Source organism: Lichenostomus cassidix, chromosome 1Aa (genome assembly GCF_008360975.1).
Source record: "Lichenostomus cassidix isolate B80296 chromosome 1Aa, HeHo_3.0, whole genome shotgun sequence".
NCBI lineage: Eukaryota > Metazoa > Chordata > Aves > Passeriformes > Meliphagidae > Lichenostomus > Lichenostomus cassidix.
In genome coordinates, this window is record NC_139480.1 from 25333305 (window position 1) to 25355148 (window position 21844).

At 37.1% G+C, this 21844-nt stretch overlaps 1 long non-coding RNA gene across 1 annotated transcript; it reads right to left on the reverse strand.

Annotated features, from left to right (window-relative positions):
* LOC146443342 (uncharacterized) lies at positions 1–20346 on the reverse strand. The gene is made up of 3 exons (XR_014856019.1): positions 20233–20346; positions 19649–19752; positions 1–350 (listed from the first exon to the last, which is right to left on the reverse strand). It is a non-coding gene; the product is annotated as an uncharacterized LOC146443342 (long non-coding RNA).
* Between the last annotated feature and the right edge of the window lie 1498 nt (positions 20347–21844).

The following is a 21844-nucleotide window of genomic DNA, read 5'->3' on the forward strand; positions in this document are numbered from 1 at the left end:
GTTTATTTTTATGCAGGAGGAAGATGGAGCTGACAGTTGAGGCTGGTGAGTGACTGCAGCTGTTACTCCTGAGCCGTGGTGGAAACCTTGATGTATTTGCTCATTTCTGATACTCCTTGGACAATCACAATATGCTAGCTGGTAATTAAGCTCCTGCTGAACTCACAGTGTGAAGACAGAAAATAAATACTTCTAGTTCTGCCAGAGGTGAGCAGTTAAAACAAAACAAGACAAAGCAAAACAAGAGGTTCCTTCTGCTGCTGGGATCATAACCCCCACAGTCTGGAGTACTTCAATGCTCTGGAAGTCACTGGATTGATTTCTGTGCATTGTTTCCCAACAAAAAATCTCTGCAAAATATAGAAAATTGAAAATTCAAGTCAGTAAATTAGTAACAGCTCATTTCTTACAAAAATCATGACAACATATTTTCTAAACACAAAACCCCAATTTCAGTCAATAGGTTAATTGTAGGTCTCTGACCATTGACAGCTTAAGTTATACAGACTTCCTAACCCTTCTGCCTTGAGATCTTTTCCTCTGCTCTTTTCCCACAAAAAGGTATGCTCCAGAACATTGCTCTTACAGCACCTCACTGTACAGAGCCTTAGAAGAAGTGTTGTATCTTCCTGCCAAGTTGTCCATCCCCTTTTCATGTAAACAAAAGGACTCTAGTCCAAAGACATGTATATTTGAGATTTGCCTAATGATAACTAGGCGGTTGATTTTTTACAGAATTATAATGCTTGGTTGCAGAATTAGTTCGTTACAGATGAAAGAAGAAAAAGAATGCTTAATTGACTAAAGAAGAGCAAGAAAAATGTGGCTTTTTTCTTTTATGAAATGCCCACAAAGAAAAATAAGCCAATTTGCACAACAAATATAGTCTGAAGAGCTGCTTGCTATAGCTAATAATAAAAAACTTCTTCAAGGAGACTAATGTGAGCAGAATGTCTCATTCTGGACATCACTGTAATGGTTTTTATATTTAGAGCTAAATTTTCTGACATTTTTTCTTATTTTTGGTACAAACAATTCTTTTGAGGATTTCTAAACCTTAGGTTATTGACATACACATTCATCACTGGCATATGCTCTCAGCTCCATCTTGTATTTTTGTTTCAGATCTTCCTTTGTCCTTTTGCTGTAGTGATAGATGTCTAATATCTTCCTTCACTCTCAGAAATTATCTTGTGTTAAAAACCAGCCAGTTTACTGCATTTAATGATTTATGAAAGTCTCAGCAAAGAGAGTGATCAGGTCTGGATTTATTCTGAATCATTTGGTCATAGCATCTCAACACTCATTTGTTAACATCTTCATATCTATCAGATGAAGTATCAGAGTCACAGAATGGATTGGAAGCAACCTTAAAAATAATTTACTTCCAACTACCCTGCTATGAAGAGAGATACTGCCCAGGATGTACTCAAGAACCCTCAAAATTAACTTTTTAGATGCTAGTACAAGCCTCAAGGTTAATGGCCAGGAAATATAGCAATTTTTAGCAACTTCATTTCACATGTGGCTTTACATATTTGCATATAGTTTTGCATCTGTATATCCCAAATTACAGATTTACTATTCTTCGTCAGTTCTAAGAAAACTTTCCTGCTAACTTCAGATGTAAAGATAATCCTCAACATTTGTCTTCCTAGAGTTGAATATTTTGAAAATTCAGTGCCATCTTTGCCACCAACACGTAACCTTCTGGGGAAAACAAGCATGTAAGGACCACTACCTCCACAGCAAACTGCAGCTGAATTATGTACATATGCAAAGGCAGGAAGACTTGCACAACAGGTAAAATCTTGGGATACTTGCCCAAAAAGTCCCTAATCTCAGGACTGGAAAATCAGCTGTATGACCCAATATAATTTTTTAAAAAATTTATAAATTTACCACGGATTTTGGTATCAATGTTTGTCAAAAGAATGATTAATTTAATGATACCTACATATTTTAATCTTTTCCATGACATCTTTTTCTGGTAACTTACAAGTATGTACGCATCACAGTCACCCTATCAAGGAAAAAATAATGGATAAAAGATGGTTTATCTTAACAAAAATTCTTTTTTGTGTGAATAAGACCAGTCTAGCCAATCCAACCAGTTGTATGACTGTGGTTTTGATGATATTCAGACAAGGGTATATCACAAGTATTGGACCAAAGTGCCCAAATGTCTGAGAGTGTTAGTGGAAAGGGAAGCTCTGAAGGAACTCATACCTTGTCCGTAAGCACATTTTGTTTCCTAGGTAACAGGTCCTGGTGATAAGAGTCACACATCCAGAGCAGCTCACGAGCAGCCATTTGCTGTGTACAATGTTCACTGGTCAATAATGCTTCCTGGTTCTGAGCACTGTGTTTGGGCATAACATCTCTCAACTTCAAAACAAGAAAGTACATATAACACCTCCTTTGCTGAACACTCTTGTGATGTGTACTGAGGGTGATAATTGTGAAAAAAAACCAATTTCAGTCACAATGAAATTGAAAAATTTAGAGGCATCTTGGTCATTAGTCTGTTCTGGAGGTAAAACTCTAGATGCTTCTCACTATTTGTAGATGAGGCTTGATCACAGACAGACTCCCCCACCTGAAATAAAGCAAGAACTGCCCAGTAGATCTTTCTGTTACTCTTCTATTTAGTATTCTGTAAATACATCAGGTGTAATCAAAACCAGACCTTTATGTTAGCAATTTAACTCTTGAGTTCTCTTTTCTCCTAAAAGAAGAAATTAAATATTCATTTAAACAGAAAGAAGTATTGTATCATAAAAACAATTCAGGAATATGCAGGTCTAATAAAGTGTGATGCACAATTTAATTTTACTTTATGATGAATTTCTAATAGAAATTTAAGGGTTTTTTAAGAAACAATTTTTTTCTAGCTATGCAATGTAAGTTATTTTATTGTGTCCTATTGTCAATCAGGATTAAATATTTAATTTAATAATTGTTACCTTATCACTTAAGTTCCAAGAGTGAATTGCAAATTTGTTTCTCTGTCTCTGTGTGTGATTGCATATAGAGTTATGTTTCTCCATGAATGAGACAACATGATTAACATTAAAAACAATTTTCAGGCACTTTTATGATTTACACTGTAATGAAAATATTGTCTCTTAATGAACCTTAATGAAACAGTACTTTACACATGGTGTGAAAAGTTGCCAAGAGGTGTGAACCAATTATTATGACAAAAAACATGAGTTTTGAAGAGCCATTTCTCTCATGATGAGTGTGTGTGAAAAAGCAGAATGAAGAAATCCTTAGGGGAAAAATTAATTTTAATAAGCTTCCATGCATGCTCAAAGACTGTGTAAATCTAGGCTCCAAGTATAATGGGTAATACAGTAATCACCTAGAAATTTGAAATAAGATTCCTAAGCAACTGTCTTGCCAGTCCGTGAACAAAGCTTAGTTGCCATTGCCAAAAGATGAGAACTTCATGCTGCAGATGACTCAGGCAAAGGCTCTGGCCACATTCCCCTCTCAGAGGCATGTGCTTCCTCCCTGGCCTACCCAGCCACCTGCAGCAATTGCTTTGGTGCTTTGCTTTGCTTTGATGACTGCTTCCTTACATGCTGGGGTGGTCTACACTGTCTATGCAGTTTTTGTCATGGTTTACCTTGGGGAAATGAAGGTTCAAACAAGTATGGAACCTTGCTAAATTTAATACATTCAATAAAGTAGAAAATGAAAAGGAAAAGCATTTCTAGAATCACTGATGGTCTTTTTCCTTAGCAGGCTGTAGCTTCTTTTCAGTCCTGTCATTGTGTGACACCAGCAAAATCTTACTAGAAGGGACACAGTATGAGTATGAAGTTACCAGAAGTTTAACTGATACAAGGGTCGTGTACCTGGCAGACTAACTTGCAAAACTTCAGTCTGCTCCTAGACTGCCTAGAAATATCCCCTTATGTCTACTATCTTCCATGTGTTTGTCCCCTCCACAAATTGTTAAGAGAAGTGGGACTGATAAAAGTTAGATAACTGATAAAAGTTAGTAAACTGTTATATGCTTAAGCATAGTAGAGAAAGACCATTAAGTCTAGTATCAGTAATCAGTAGTAGAAGAATCTTGTCTCAAGCATCCCTCATTTTTCTTGAAATTTGACCATGCACGTTTTAAGGCAGAAGCAATTATACTGAAGAATATATTTTCAATTATGTTTCTTCGTTTGAATTTATGTAGCCCTGGAAAAGTTCTCTGCCTGCAGTCCAGAGGCTCCTGAAACCAGCTGGTCAAGGACGTCCAGTTGATCACTAGCTCTACCGTTCTCTAGTTGTAGTGCTTGAATGCCACTCACATAATTGTATATTTTCTGGTCACTGATGCTGCCAAGCTGCATAAAAATGATCATTTTTCTCTCTGTTTAGTTTTCACTGTCTAGCTGCACTTTTCTTCCAATTAATTCATTTTCTTTAGCTTTATTCTCACTCTTATCCACTCATCTTGTATGTGTGACTAATTTTAATTACTGTGGCATTCCCCTCTGGGAAGTGAACAGGAGGCTTGATATTGCTTTGGATTGGTGCCCAAAAGGGCTGTGCTTTCATTGGCCACTTGTGTATTTTCAAATAAGACAAGAGAACATTAGCAATACTGTGAAGCAAGCCCACCTCAGGAATGCAATAAACTGGAGAGGAAGAGTGCCCCATTCTTTTCTCACACAAGATGCAGGCAGGATGTGAAACTTTGTCTGTGCTCTGCATGATGAAGGTAGACTAGATGAAGTGGAGCAAATTTACAGCGTGGCCCATGAGCTGGCTCTGCTCTGCTTCACATGTCCATGGTGTTACACAGTCCAGCTTCTGGTTATTCAGCTCATGGCTGCCCTTGCCATGGGATGTAGAGCAAAGGGTATGTATGACTGCTGTTGCAAAGGAGATGAACTAATTCACACAGCAGTGGTGGCTTGCTGGTGTGTGATTGCCTTGGAGAGGTATGTAGTCTAGACTGCCAGCTGGGAAAAGAGGAAATAAATTAGGAGCTCACCACAAAGGAAGAAGACCTCTGAGTAGCATCTGAAGCTAAAAAAATAATTTTTATTCACCTTAGCATATTTTTCAGGCATTCCAATGGATACTTCACATCAAGAGTAGGAAATGTTTTTGAAGTACAATGTCTTCAGAGAAAACTGGAAAAGAAATTTGAAACTCTGCACAAGAAGCACTAGAAATCATGAGAACTAAACACATGTATTGAGAAAAGCGGAACGTGCAAGGGTGATTTCACTACAGTAAAATGAAGAGGACTTCTAGGCATGTAAGTCTCAGAGGTTTGGAATAGCTGGGAAACTGGCAGATATTGGAGCATGTTATCAGTGAATCATTAGTCTGCCATCAGCAGCAATTTGTTAGCAGCTTGTCTATTATGAGAAGAAATAACTCATGGCTTTTGTGAGCCTGAATTAAATGTGATATATTTCTAAATCAAAATAAACTCAATAAAACACTACTCTGTCAATTAACCTACTGGCAGCAGCACTGGATGATTACTTTTGTGACCATCTCAGCTTTCATGCAAGAGTGACAATTTTCCTAGAAAGATTTTGGTGTATTTGTTTTCTGGTCAAGTTACTCACCAGTGTTATTACATACATTGCATGTATTCATTTCTTTAAGGCAAAGTTTTAGTGGCAAGATCAGAAAAATAGTTTTGGGTAGGGTTAAAAACCTAAAGCTGAAATTAAGCTCTAGGTCTTCTTTTTTTTTCCTCTAGCCTGCTCAATAACCTGGGAAGTATGAGAATCATAAACACTGGCAGTTTCTCCAGTAGAATTTCTTGTATATTTGCTGTTTGGCTTTTCCCCATGATCAGCTGTAGTGCAGCCTGACATTTCTTTCATGCCTGGCCCTTGAATGGTTCTCCATGCAGCTCCTCTTCAGAGCATGATTTATTAGACACTGTTAGATCAAATCTAATTAATATGGCTCTGAAAAAAAATCCTGCTTGAAATGGTCTTCCCAAGAGCTCAGTGCTTTCTGTAGTCATTTGCCATGTGGGAAACATACACTCAGATTTGTCTAAGGGGATGTGAACTTTCATTTCCCAAGACACTTTCATAACTACTGGATTGTCAGATATCTTTAGGTAAAATACTCATCAGAACAGTTTTCTCCACCTCTAATGTCATCTTCTAATGTCCTTGGGCATTTAGTGTCCTAACCACTAAGTCACACACATATAAAGTTATGCTTTCTCTGGCTCCAAGAATATATAACCAGTCTACACAGATGGAATCAAAATGTTCCACTGCCCTCTGTCATAACTTGAATAATATGTTTCCTTAGGACATGATGTGAATTTAAACTATGAATGCCTGAGTTAAAAAAAGAAAAGAGAAAGCTTGTGTCCCTATTGTTTCCTGTGGTGTTTTGGAAGTGAGACTTATCTTAATTGCTGAGGATTTATTTATCTCAAAAAAGGTTCTGAAAATTGCATTTTGAAGAGAAACAGCATCTTCTATCAATAGTGTTCAGTACATGACGAATGCACAGCCTGAAACACTGTCCCCACCCTTCAGCATTTCCCTAGGGGATATTGAAGATTTTGCAGTTAAGCCCACAATAACCTTTGAATAAAGCACATGTCCAAGGAGAGCGTTCAATCTCCCAAGCAAATATTGTTCATGCAAGTTCATGCACAGGTGCATTCTCTGCTCTCACAAGAGTTCATGCTGCATTAAAAACCACTCATGAGAAGGCTGGATGGAGTGTGATAATAGCATTGAAACAGAGGGCATTTAGTTCAAGTAACAAAAACTGTGCTCTCATGTATACATAAACTTCCTTTATGAATTACTGAAAACTCTTCATTCTTAGCCAAAAAAACCAAACAAACAAAAAAACCAAACCAAAGCAAAAAAAAAAAAAATTATGGCAGATTTCAGCAGAGCTTTAATCATATGGCTCAGACAGGATAAATCAAAGATCTTCATTTAGGATGCACCTTCAAATGACCACTATATGGGAAAGTTTTACATACCAAAGAAACAGTAAAATTTGTCAGGAAAAAAAAAGAAATCACTGTGTAATTTATTGGCACTAAGTCCTACTGTTATCAAACAAGATGTTCAAGAAATTGAGTCAAGTTGTCATGGAACAAACTTGAGTTTAGACGTGCCAGACTGTACAACTGCAGACTTCCCTCCTCCTTTAGTAGCCTGGTGTCATAATAGAGTTGGGTTTCTTTATAGAGGAAATTCTTATATTTGATCATTGTGTTGGCAATGTTAGAATGGAAATTATAAATACTGATTTAGAATGATTAATAGCTGTTTTGAAAAATAGTTTCACGGGGAACTAAACAGAACTTTTTTGTTTGTTCAGAAAGTAAAAAGTAAAAGTTTTTGAGAAGAAATAGTGATCTTAGAGTAAATGAGGGCTCTCTTCAACACTTGCACTTAATATTGAGTATGTTACAGGATACAGTTCATACATTATTCTAGAGCACTGCTGAATACAAAGGCTCTTAACTTTTAAGGTGGTTAAGAAAAAAATTGGGCACTGGCATTTTGAAGGCTTGTGGATATGGCACTTAGGAACATGGTTTAGTGATTGACTTGGCAGTGCTGAGTTAATGGATGGACTTGAGGATCTTAGAGGTCTTTTCCAACCTAAACAATTCTGTGATTCTGTGACATGTTATAATCAGGTTTTTTTACAGGTAGCCTAATTTCTTCATGAGAAGAAATTTGAGAATTCAAATTTGAAGAGAAAACTTCAAATTAGAGAAAACAAATTTGAGAAAACAGCAAAAACCTGAAGAGGTATATCTCTTTAATATCAATTGACTAACTACAATTATCCTTGATTGCTATCAATTGTTCTGATACTTGACTATCATGGATCAACTATTACTGAAATACAGAATTTGACAGTCTTTTTTTTTTTCTGTTTTTCTGCTGAATACACTGAAGTTTCTTGGAGCTTTTTTGCTTTATTTCTCTTTCTGCTTGTTTTAGAGTCAAAACAGTATATTTCATGCTTACCAGTCAAACATTTTTAAGAGGAACCTGATCCATGGGATTTAAATAGATTCTTTTGTTGTTTACATTCCCATTTTTTCTTGCTTTTTACCTTAGCATGTTAGTCTTTCAGCTCAGGAAGCGAAAGTTGCCCTTGTGCGATGATCCCATCTAAAATTTTTCAGCCAGGTGGCTAAGGGCATCTGTTGGTTTTGTTCTGGATGTGCTGTTTCTCCTGAAAATCCAAAATAATTTTACACACCTACATTCAGCATTCTTTTGCACCATAGACTTAAATGGCTCTGTTTCAGTGTTACAGGATTATTAGAGTACATAAGTTCATATTGGGAGGTCTTCTAGAACATAAGGTAAACAAAAGGTGTCAAATTACTGCTAACCCCACAACAGTGTGTTTCTAAAAGCTCACAAAATGGTGATGCTATTCTACAGTAGTTATACAATAATTTCTGAAGTTCTTTTCTTTTAGTCATGTTAAATTCTGTGAGTCATATTAAATTCTGTGTATTTTGTATGTTCATATTAAATTCTGTGTATTTTGTATGTTTATATCTTAAGTTTGTGGGCTTCATTTTTTCCATTGCAAATACCTATTTTACCCAGCCTGGATCTCTCAGTTGCAGAAGTGTCACTCCTATTGTATATTGGTATAACTGAAAGAACCTTAGGATTTGTTGTGTAAATGTGAGAACATGCCATCTGTTTGGCAATGGGAAGCTAAAAACTGAGGGAAAACACTAGAGGTGTTAGAATACCTACCAGCTGGAAACTGAGGGAAAACATAAGAAGAAATAAAATATCTGCCAGCTGGAAGAATGATGAAGCTGGTTGCAAAATGCCTGCTTTAAGGGTGCAAATTCAGGCAGCAAGCTACAGAAAAACATGCTGGGAAATTGCTTCTAAAGACAGCCTTGAGCTAGAAAATTAGCAGATCTAAAGAAGCTTCTGGGGAAGATGATCTTGAAAATATGTTTTTATTGTGCTGTAGCTACCACTTTTCTGACACATTATATGTCTGTGATGTTTATATTCCCCCCCCCCCGCCAAAAAAAAACAGAAGAAAATGGTATTAAGGGAAGGAACAAAATAACTTCAGTGGGAAGAATTACAGACCCATTGTCAACTCCACAGTGCTCTCTGTGTGGTTCACTAATTAATAACTTCCAAAGCAGAGATAAACACTCTTTTGTTCCTGTTTATTTGATGATCTTGATTAATTAAAGTACAAGTTTCCTTTAAAAAGTCGATACTGCCTTTAATTATATTACTAAGTGTGGCACTCTTTTCTTCAGTAGCATTACACAGTGCATGCAGCCAGTTTTGCTGATTGAAGAGTTTTAAAAAATAAGGCAGGCTGTATGGACATTTAGTAGCTGACTACAGCAAAATTGGTTAATGACTAGTATCATCTAAATGAGGCAGCAAGCTGAAAGACTCATAATCTCTCCCCATGCACAAATTTTAATTAAATAATTATAATGTCCTTGTTGTAATTATTTATCAGTAACTATGCTCCTGAGTATTGTCTCTTTTACTTTCATCTGTTCTCTCAGCTCAGCTGTACAATGAAAAAATCAGTTTCTAAGATCTCGTATGATTAATTCTTATTACCGAGGGCCCTATTCTGCTGCCATTATTCAACCTGATTAGTACTTCACTGCACAATTAGTCACATTGAGTCCAATGGTTCTGTGTGTGCACCAAGGAACTGCTCAAAGGGCTGGCAGAATTGGACCCCAGCTAACAACAGATTTGGGACTGGTGGTCTAAAAGGATGGGTAAGGTATCAATTCATATTTTCACCTTCTTGGTGAGAAGACACTCACGAAAAGAGCTACACCTATAAAGGCTTTGTGTGCCTCTGAGGCTGATTCAAACACTTTGTGACTGTTCTTGCACCTGGGGACGTGGAAACACAGCTCAGCCACCACAATCTTTAGCTCCCTGCTCAAGTGTGGCTCCCATATAATTTTCTTTAAGCAGCTAAGCCAGGCTAACTTTTATGTTTAAAATTATAGGTCTTGGCTTCTCAGTAGCTATCAATTAGATGCGGCTATTAAATAAAATTTAAATTATTTCATTGAGTTGTTTTCTTTTAATTCACAAACTGTCTTCACACGTAAGAGAGCACGAATACTCAAATCCCAAGTACAGAAGTGTCTCCTGTTGTTACACAATAGAGACCAAATAACCAGAATAAGATAAAAATGAAAAGCATTGACTTTGGGTATCTCAAAAATTTCTTCTTAAAACTGACAACAACCTTGAGACACCATTAAAACCTCAACATAATAAAGTTATGTGTGCTGCATGAAGGAAAAAAAATCAAGAGCTGCAGGGGAACTATTTTGAAACAAAAACAGTCCCTGTGGAACGTGTAGGGATGATATATTCTTGAATAGTTACTGTAGGCATTATGGTATCATATATGTGTATTATGTGTCTGTGTTTAGAGACACGTCAAGCAGTTCTGGAAATATAATGCCTCAGCATTCTAATTTCTAAAAGAACAAAATGTTAGAATACCTTAACCTGTATAATTCTATTGCACAATTAAGAAGTGTCCCAAACTATTATGAAACCTTATTCAATGGTGTGCAATCAAGACAAAGTAGGAATGGCTTGGGAATTGGATCTCTCAGAAATGCTGACTAAGATACAATTTCATGAAGAAAATTTTTTAAAAAGACAACCTTCTTCAGGGCATTCTGCAATAGTTAAGTTTACAAAAAAAAGATGGGTTTTACTCCTTTTATGCAATCTCATTTAACAATGCAGAATTTCTCTCTTAAAACCTATCAGACATGAGGACATTTCTGGGTCTCTACAGGGACCACTCAGACTACCTCTTTTGGCAAAGGATTTAAAATTTATCATAGAATATACAATGAGCAAATCCAGTAAGCCTTTGTCTTTTTGTTTTGGATTGATGTCAGAATACACAAACTCAAGAGGAAAGAGTTGATTCTTAAACTGTACAGAAAAATTATTTAGGAAAGGGAAAACAAGAAAATTAATCAAATGGAAACATGACTTGTGCACTTAGAGAAGCCAGCTTTCACAGAATACTCTGCAGGTAGTACCTGGATCCAGATGGGATCCAGCACATTTCCTAATGCTGATGCATCTTGCTGGATAGTGTGGACAAAAAGGATTGTTTTTGCCCACGTAATGATTCTATTTTCAGCCCCCAGAATTCATCCTAGTACTGACCTGAACCAAAAATGTCAGTGGTGGGCAGCGTCCCTTAGTATCTAATGGGTTGCCTGCTTAACACTCCTCTTAAGAAATTTATGCAAAAGGAAAAACAGATATCAATCTTCTTGTAAACAGCTGGGCTTCTCATGAGGAAAAAAATTTTTTTTTGATAGAATGAATTATAATTTTTGATTAATTTTTTTTAAAGGCTAACAGTCAAAACACATTAAAACAAACAGAAATTCTTTAACTGTATCAGGAAGAATATGCTAAATAAGTACCTAGGTCAATTGGACAACTAAAGTCATAATTAAAATGGATGAAGAGATTGTGAAGAAATTACATGAATTCTTTGTAATCAGTCTGCACTAATGAGTGTGAAGCAGACATTTCTAACTCAAGGTTAATTTTTACAGATGAGGCATTGTCAGAGAAAGTGGCCTCTGAATATGAGGCATTTTAGCAACTAGATAAAGTTAATGGTAGAAAATCCCTGGGGCTGGATAATATTCATTTGAGAGTTTTAAAAGGCAAACACAAAAAGTAGCTGAACTACTAACTAAAATATGCAATATACCTCTAATAGCAGGAGCCATTCCTGAGGATTGATTTTTATCTAAGGAAAGAAAGAACAAAGGATGACCTTGGGAATTAGAGAAGAAGGAACAGTGCTTTATAACTACTGAAATTGTCCAAAACCATTTTCATAATCAGCCATTAAAGAACCTTTTTAAAACTACCTAGGTATTAGTGCTATAAATATATGGTACGTTTTTAATTGATCTTTATATTTTCTCTGGGTGTAATTTTTATTTTTCCAAACACACAAAAATTCAGGAAGGAAACCACAGATACTTTGTGAGGAATACTAGTAGGTATAATTTATCTTGACTTGCAAATTCTTCTAAAAATGTCCCTTGCCAAGGACTGTTGGAAAATAATGACAGCACACTGAGAACAAAAAGTTCTGTCATGTACCAAAACCAAGTTGGTGGATGGGATAAGGTTTGTGAGTAGTCATCAGGCAGCCTGTCTGAGTGACTCAAGATTTAACATGCTTTAAATCCACAAACGATCGTCAGGAAGGATAATATTTTTTTTCAGGCAAATTCTTGCTCTGCCAGGAGAGCTGTATCACTTAAAAAAAAAGAAAAAAACCCCAAACCATTGCCAACACCTGCAGCAATCTTCAGGAGAGCCCAGCTCTTCCCAGGTGGACCCTTGAGCTGTGGAGTGCATGCAGGTCTGGAGAACACAAGGAGAATACTCACTCCTCATTGCATCCAGAGGGGTGTACTGCACAGAAGGACAACACAGCTGTTGGGCTCAGATTTTAGAAATAAACTTCAATCTGCAGGAACACTATTACTAAAGGAGGGAATAGGTCAGATTTTTGGAAAATTTTGGTGGAGATAGTTTTGTTCCAAAAAAGAAGGCAAAAATACCAGCAAACATCTTCAAGCCAAACATTCAGGATGTTCTTGTGCTTTTCCTCATAATTGCAGTTAGCTTAATACTAACTCTGGCCTTTTTTCATGAAAGAAATACCCCTTTTGGGGAGGATGTTTACTTTGCTAGTGATATTATATTGTCGGAGAATTTTGCAGAGAGAAAGATTGTGAAAATCCTGATGAATAATGGAGAAAGGCTTATTCTGTAGCTCATTAAATCATTAGGGATAATATGCAAAACTATATACAGTGAATTACTAGCTGGAAAATATTTCAAAAACAGTTTTGGATTCCGAGCTCTCTCATAACCTATAGTCACCCGTGAAAGGACTGGATTGATGCTAAAAAGTGCTTTGCAGCTAAATCCAGCATTTTGCATGATTTTTTTTTCATTAGCAGAAAGATGTTTTGGCATGTGGTAGCTTGCTTACTGTAATCACAGTTAAGTCTGTAATACTGTTTATCAAAACAGTAACTATAGTTCCCACTGATTATTGACAACAGTGAATGTAGAACAACATAACTTTCAACATCATAACAACCTCAATGCTAGCTTAAAGTGAACTTTTATAGCTTTTGCTAATCTTCAGAAAGAAGAATTGCAGCTTTGTTACATTTATGGACTATTCTTGTTGCTAAGCTATGAAAGTATAAGTAACTAAGCTTTAATGTTTTCTTGTACAACTGAGATGTTCCTACTTGCAAAGAGAGGAGACAATAGTAATTTAAATTAGTTCTTAGTATAACCACACCATGCTAAGGCTTTTGTCAGTTTAATTGTGTTTATTAAAGGTGTGATTTCTTCATGTTGTAACCAAATAGGCCAGTGAAACTTTCTAGGGCATTGTAGACCAGGCCAGAGTGACTTTTTCATTTACATGTTAATGGAGTCTGCTCCAGTAAAGTTAATTGAAGAACATGCATAAAGATTTGTTTGCTCTGTGGACAGATGCAATGGAAAAATCTGTTTAAAGCTGTACACTAGGGTATGAATATTGATGTGAATGGGAAAGTAAATTATTGTAGGAAAGTAATTTTTATCACATAGGCAATATAGTTTGAATTCCATGGAGGGGAAAAACGTATATGAATTTCATACATGCCTTAATTTCAAATAAGAGACAGCAGTGATTAAGAAAGTAATATACTCTTTGTTTCCCCTATTGTGCTTCTTGTAGTGTTTCTATATTTCTAGTTCCAAATGGCAGATTCTCTGTGGATAAATCAAGGTGGACAACCTCAGGGGTGTGTACAGTATGTCCTTGAAGCCTCTCTGAATATGTCAGCTTGACTTATGTCTTTCCTTTTCCCTTGCATTTTCTCCATGTCTTCTTTTAAAGCCGTGTGAAAACAAAACAGTTTCTTTAAGAAATTATAAAAAAGCAAGTTTAGTAACAGATTTTCTTGAGGTATGAGGGCATTTTACTGCCAGCTTTTTGGCCACAGCCCACCAAGGATAGATATGCCTTGAGCAGCCTTTTTCTACAAAAGAAAATGAGGGATCATAGGCTGGGGGTGCATGAGTTTGAAGCTGATGAGCAAAGTATGGATATTCACCCATTTGTGGGTATGGAGGTAAGAGAAAGAGATGACTACATAATTTAGTTGAAGAAAAAGGGTCTCGACAAAAGCCCCCAAACAAACAAACAAACAAACAAAAACCCCCACTTGTGAATGCTGTTTAGGCTGCTACATATTGAGACAATTCCTTTCAAAGGGATTACTTTTGACTCTGAACAGCTCAGGTCTCAATTCACTTAACTAAATAAGAGTGAGTGCTGTCTCAGAGGTCCTTTTTGATTCCAGCTGTCATTGCAAGAGGGCACAGATATCTTTCATATATCTTGTGTTATATGTGGTACCCCCATATAGGTGTCTGAGATACTGTGGTAGCTCTAAAATGGCACTTGACACCTATAAGAAATGAGCTGAGCTTTCAGGATGAGATTTGCTTTGAGATTCAGACATCTACATATAGGTGTTGACACATGACCTGTGTACATAAACCCCAGTAAAACTCATAAAATAAGTTGCCAAAACATAGTGCAATTTGAGATAGTCTTGGGCTTATCTGAGACCTCTGTGTGGGGCTGTCAGAAGTGACTCAGTCCTGAGACCTCTCGGAGTGGAAGATGGAGGCCAGGTGTGTCTCCTGCATTGGCACATGCTCCAGAAGTGAGCATGTGCCAAAGCCAGGACAAATGAAGACTGGAAGAATGGTAAAAATTAGATACTTTTCATAACAGCTTGCTTTTAGGTGGACTAAAATGTCACATATAACTCTAGTCTTAGGTGGATGGACCTGTTGTTTTTAAAACAATTCTGGACCCTTGCAATATCCGCAATATGCCTAAAATACATTTACAGTTATCTTTTCCAGTGGAAAAACTCTTTGAGTAATAAAATATTTAATGCTATTTGTTTTCCCCTTACAGATTTCTAATGTATGTTGCTTTATGAAAGCTGATAAAAAACATGAGTTGTGGGACTGCCAGACTCATCAGACTGTCATGTAAGGAAGGGATAGATGAGGTGGAGAGTCTCACAGTATGCCAAGCCCAAAGCCCAAGCTCTGGAGTGTGCCCTTTGTAATGGAGCTCCCTCATCCTGCAGGAGCTGCCCTAGAGGTATGTGGAGTGTGACAGCCACAAGCTTGCTTTTATTTTGAACAGCTGAAAACAGCAAATGCTGTACACAAGTGAGCAGATAGGATTTCATATGTGTAGTAAGGCTCTGTGCATGTGGGTAGGGTGCCCTGCTCATCACTCTGCATCTTCACAGTAATGTGTACTTTAGCTTCACATTTGTTACAATTTGCACTACTGGCAAGTTTTTACCTTATAAATTGACATGGATTCTCTTTCAGTTGTTTATTTCATTAGCACACAGATCTAATAAGACTGAGTCAACAGGCTTGGAGCTGCTAATCTAGTCCTGTCAGATATGACATTCTACAAACAAGGTGTCTTGTTTCTTTGGACAGGAGCTGGATTTGTTGGATACCAACAGTTTGGTTACTTTATGCTATCTCCTAATAGGGGAAAGAAATTGGAAACAGTAAGTAGCCTTTAATTTAGGGCAAACACAGATTAAAGTGGCAGAAAGGAAGAAAGAAACAGCAGGACTGAAGCTCATATTTCACCTAAGGTTTCTAATAGCATCACTCTGATGTAAATTTAGATCTGTAATGAAAGTATAGCAACCCTGGCTTTGCTGTCCCCACAAATACTACGGCTGCTAATACTGGGATCTTTTGGGTATCCCCACTAATTCCACTAATTTAGGCTCACTGATCAGACATCTGTGAAAAGAGACTACAGGAAACAGTCCCTAAACTTAGATACTCTGCATCACACCTCGGTTAGATGCCTCAGACAGCTTTAAACAGATGGTGTAAAACCCCTCTTTTCTATGTAAGTCAGTCAGTGGACCATTTGAAAACACACTCTAAAGACTCTACAAAACTGCAACAGAGAGCTCAGGGTCATTGCAAACCACGCTGTTTCCAGCATTTGCATCTAAACAACAGGCACTCTGATGACACAGACTTTGAAGAAATACACTTATTTCACTGGACTACATAAAACTGATGGAAAGAAATTAGCAGTAAAGAGTTTCCAGATCAGGGTTTGGCCTCTTGGGGGTAACAAAGTAGACTCTGAAAGATACAGAACAGCATTTCAGCAATTGGGTACCATGCTTTGCTAGGTTACTTAAGACATTACAAGTAATGTATTGTTTAGTTGTACCCACATACACCATTAAAGCTATTCCAGTGTGGCATAGAGTGAGCAAGTTGAGGTCAAAATATGCCAGCTGGAGAATATTAGGGAAAAATGTTCCTTCAATTTCTGCTTAATGTTCTGATAAAAATAAAGAAGCCACTCACTGGTACTGTGGATATGTTTACTTACACTACTTTATGACTACTCTTCTCTGACTTACACTGGCTCCTGCAATATCTCTTGCCATTTCCCATTCTTGAATTTCTTACATACTTTCCAGGAAGGAGCAGTTTATTTCCATCACATTTCTTTTGCAGGAAAAGAAAAAAGAGGGGGGGAGAGAAAAGATGTAATTAACTGTAGCAACATGTTACTGTAGTTGTTTTGGGGTTTTATTTTCACAATAAAACTATGTTAAAAGGAAAATTTATATAAACACATAAGCTGCATTTGGCAATAGTATACATAAAAGTTTTATGGAGACAAAACCCTATAGGGTTTTTTTAGAGATAATTATTCCAATATGCAAATTAAAATTGTGCATTATTAATTTTTGTCAAATAATTTTCATTTGCTTTGGTGTTCTTATAATAAAAATCTGCCAACAGGGTTTCCTCTTAACTCATCTAAGGAAGCCTGTGAAGAACACTCCATATTTAACTCTCTTTTAGATCACTGTGGCTTGAGAATACTTTTAATCTCTTTTCCATTTATAACTGTACTGCTTGACCTTTTTGCAGCAAGGTGTCTTGTATATAAAATGTCAAAGAGAGGATTATAGACATGGGACAAAGATATAGTTTAATTAAAAAAAGTCCTGTGAGACTGAAAAAGGTTACTGGCCCAGATCACAAATATTTAATGCCAGATTACTATTTATGATGTTAAAATAACAAAAAAGGGTTTATGGGTAACTTGTAATTGACCAACCTTTACAGGTGCATATGATAATATTAAGCTTCAAGTAATAACTTTCATATTAGCTTGGAAATTAGTTTTAAAAATTTAAGAAATATTTCTGTAATGTTTTTTGTGTATTATAGAACTATCTTTACAAAATTAAATAGGTTAATGGTTTAAAGTGTGTTTCTAATTCAAAATGGTGCTGTAGGAGAGCATAAAATAAAATGTGAGTTTTTGAAATTTATTTGCATGTTCATTATTTTCTGTCTCTGACATTTAGGCTTGGATAGGAGCACAGGTCCAATACTGAATGAATGACTAAGAAAGACCAATCTAGATTTGTTTCTGATTTTCCCCATAGAAACAGTGAATACATTTCAAAGCTGAAAGGTCCTTCCAGGTTTCTCCACTTCTGTTCACTTTGTGTGCTAATGAGATGGAACAATTATTTTTGCACTTCAGAAACAAAGGGAAGGCCATGCACAAGTATTCCCAGAAAGAACCCAATTTGCCAGTTGATTTGTGAATCAAAATGAGATCATGGTGGATTTTGGCTCAAGATTGGGTATCAACAAATCAATGATTCAGCAGTGGAGAAACAAGGAAATTTGAAGCCCAGTTTTAAGAGCAGAGCAGCCCCAGATCTCCTTGGCTTTCATTGACAAACTCATGGAGGCATCAGAGAAAAGCTGGCACGCCATTTATGCAACTCCTTCAGTTAAGGTGTAGTAAATGCATTATGTGGTGACAGTTTGACTTTATTTTTTAATACAAAACCAATTTTTATGATTTTTAGTTAAACTTACTATGTAAAAGCTGGTCAGAAAACAAGTATAGATAAAATATAAAACAGATTGTCCTGGGTCTAAATATTTTTGGGGGAAAGCGAGGAAAAGAGTAAGATGAAAAAGCCCTTCTCCTGAATAGCAATGGTAATCAGATTCTGCTATAAATATCCATGGTAGAGTTTGAATATGGGCAGAAATATTATGACTATTGTTAGAGAAAAATCTGACCAGAATTCCCACCAGAAACCCCACGACACTTTGGGGCACTCTGGAATTCCCAGACTGAATGGAGAATGTCCTGCTAGTAAGGGCACTGCTTAGTTGTGTTCTGTTATGCCAGCTAGCACGTTTCAACAATGATGATAGTATAGCAAGTGAGGGTAAAGAGAAGACTGGTTATGACAAAGAGGATTTGGAAAGCAGACTGCCCAACAGATGGTGACAGTATTTACTCAACATGGTAAATGGTTGGTGAAGGCATACAATAATTTTTATCTTATCGTTCTGAAGAGCTGATAAACGAAAAAGACGATATTCTAAATAAATCTGTGTGTGTCCTGCCTGCTTGGAGAGCAGCACATACAGTACAGATGGGATGGTGCATCCCTGGAAGTGCTCAGGGCCAGGTTGGATGGGACCTTGTGCAACCTGATCTGGTGGGTGGCATCCCTGCTCAAGGCAGGGGGGATGGAACTAGATGAACATAATCGTCCCTTACAACCCCAGCCATTCTATGATTCTATGATTTCAGAAAAAAATAAAATTGAATACCTGAAGAAACTGTAGCCTGATATTAAGATTACACAGGAGTATTACAATACATAGACAGATGTTAATTATTAAAGACTTTAAAGTGAACAGAAAATGTAATGTGATGCAATATGGATTTTCCAGGATCATCACTGTAGAAATGTTTGGTATTTTACTTTTATCAGAAAGTAAATTTTATCATCAAAGGAAACATGATGGATCTCATCTTAGAGGATGTAATAAATTAGGCACTGCTTAATGTAGAAATTGATAGATAAGTTATACAAGATGGGCATTACCAAAGCAGTAAAGAAGATGTGGAAATGACTGCGATGTTCTTCGGTCACTGTTAACAAAATCATGAAAGATGAGTTAGGAAAATTCTGCTTTTGAGTTCCTCCAGGTCACACTAACAAGTTGTGATTGATTTTCAGCACAGAAAACCAGACTAACATACATTAAAACAATGAAACCACCCAATGTTTTCAAAGTAAATAATATAAATATGAAGTCATTTGCTTGAAGGTCAGTGACAGAAGTTCCTTCTTCACTCTGCTGCACTTCTGCTTCTCCCCGGCTGTTGGGTACCTGGAGCAGAGACCTCCAATATCTACCAGTGTTCTAAGTGTCCATGTAAAATAGCTATTAATTAGCACACAGACCCCAGCTGAGCTACCAGACACTGTATTACCAAGTTACTGTCATTTCCTATGGGTCAATGAATATCGATTAAAACCAGCATTTTCTGCTGGGCAGTTTACACAGCTCCTACCCTACTTACTGGCAGTGGTTTATTTCATTTTTCCCAGCTTACCTCCCCCAAGTGCCATACAAACCTGGAGCCTAATCAATCACTACACTGCAGGGCTCATACAGGCTGAGCATTGCGACACCTGGTGCTGTGGCTCCTTTGTCCTCTTATGGATCTGATCCTCAAAACCTGTACATTATATGAAGATGAAGACAAATCAGGGGTTTATTTAATTACTACACATCCCCATATTTTCAGTCAGCATAGACTGTTAGTGCTCAGTCCAAGGTTTGGAGTGAAGTTAGGTGTCGACCTGAAAAAAAAACCATGGATTTTTACATTCCTAAATATTTGGTATGTAGACAGCTTTTAATAAATATTTTGTGAAAGTAGAACTCACTGGTATAATCTTTTTTTTTTTTTTTTTTTTTTTTTTTTATCACAGAGCTATATTAAAACAGACAAACCCTTTCATTTTCAACATGCATATTACAGTCATATAGCTTGACCCTACCCTCGTCCTGCTTGTACACTTTCTTTTGCTTCTGAAATAATATGTAGTTTACAGATTATAAAGGGGAAATGCATTTAGTATCACCAACGACAGTGATCCTGTGAGTTGTCTCCAATGCAGCCTATGCCACCAGATTTACACTTCAGATTTCTCACCTGTGGCATCGTCACGATGTTACCATTTCTCATCCTGTGAAACATATGGACTGATCCTGCAAACTTGGCGGGGACAGATCTCATGTTGACTTCACTGGCTCCAGCCTTTATTTCATCTCTTGATCTGAAAGAGAATAACAGAAAGAATCATCATGATCTGACACCATTATCCTCAGGTATGGAGTTCAAATTTTGCCAATCTCTGTAGAACTCCAGTAGAACATAAACAAGGGTCTTGCACAGTATATCAGCAAAAATTATTCTCAAATACAATTGTTTTTTTTTTTTCTAGAGTGGTGTTTTTTCAGACATAGGGCCATGACTCCTGTCTAGGTGTGCAGAGAATAACAGTGATCTTCTCCTTCAGTACCTTATTCTCTAACAGTCCTCTTCAATTCTTACTGTGCTGGGTATGATTTTAAAAACATGGCTTTATAAACCACCTATAATCAGAATTTGGTGCAGTGATGCCCATTTGAATCAGCAGAAGGCCTGAAAAATCAGTCTTATGAGAAGCAGATTGGTCATTCTCTGCAAGAGGTGCCCTGAGTACCTTCCTTACGTAGCAGAGCACTTAGTCAGTGTTTATATACACCCAGGGTACAGTTTCACATTACACTTAAACTAAACTAAGGGCTTGCTTCCAGTAAAAGCAGGAGGTGTCAGTCCCTTTCCCACTTACTTTGTTCCTTCCCTTTCTGTATCTGCTCTCTGATGCTTGATGTTTTCTTCCTTTGCACCACTCTGACACTCATCTGATCACACAATAAACAGGGTCAATATGCTGACCTTGCAAAAAAATTAGTATTTTTGAGGAGATTTGCTAGATATTTTTTCTGCAGTTTTAATGAATTAAATTGGCCTCTTCAGCCATCCACTGAGCATTGGCTTGGTCTGGTGGCAGGCCACAGCTGGACTTCAGTCCCCAGTGTGTGTGCAGGGAGAGCAGGGGTGCAGTGGAAGGCAGTGGAGCTCCACTGAGGTAACAAGGAGCCAGTACTTTTGATACTACCATCCCCGAGCATGTAGCTGAAGGTAAAACTGTTGGACTGCTAGACATCACCTTCAGTTCAGCTTTTGTTCTCCTCTCCCCTTAAATTCTCCTTGAACTTGTTGAATCCTCCATTTTCTGGTTTCAAGAGAGGGTTGATTTGATTACACCTGAATATATACCTGAATGTATATTAGAAAAGACACACCAGGGAGGGTCATAAACCCTCTGCCCTTTGTACTTTTCTAAGGTAGTCATAACTGCATCCCAGACCATGGAAGCCATAGCATGTAACAGACTTAGACACCCAGATACCTACAACTCCAGAGCAGGGCAGAATTTTGTGCAGTGCAAATTTCTGATCTGCTGATTTAAAAACTGCAAAACTTTTCAGGCATGCTCAAATTCCCTGAGCAAAACTCATTTAAATTCTCAGGGCTGATCTTAAACTACAAGCAGACTCACTTGATTTGTTATGTGCCCAGTAGCTATTGACAAAGATATTACTCACTGTTCTTGTCTTTTTTTTCCCAGAGAAATCTTATCTTCTTGTGTCTTTCACAAGTACTGCTTTCCATAATCCATCAGATTTCATATTATCAGATTGTTTGAAGATGTATG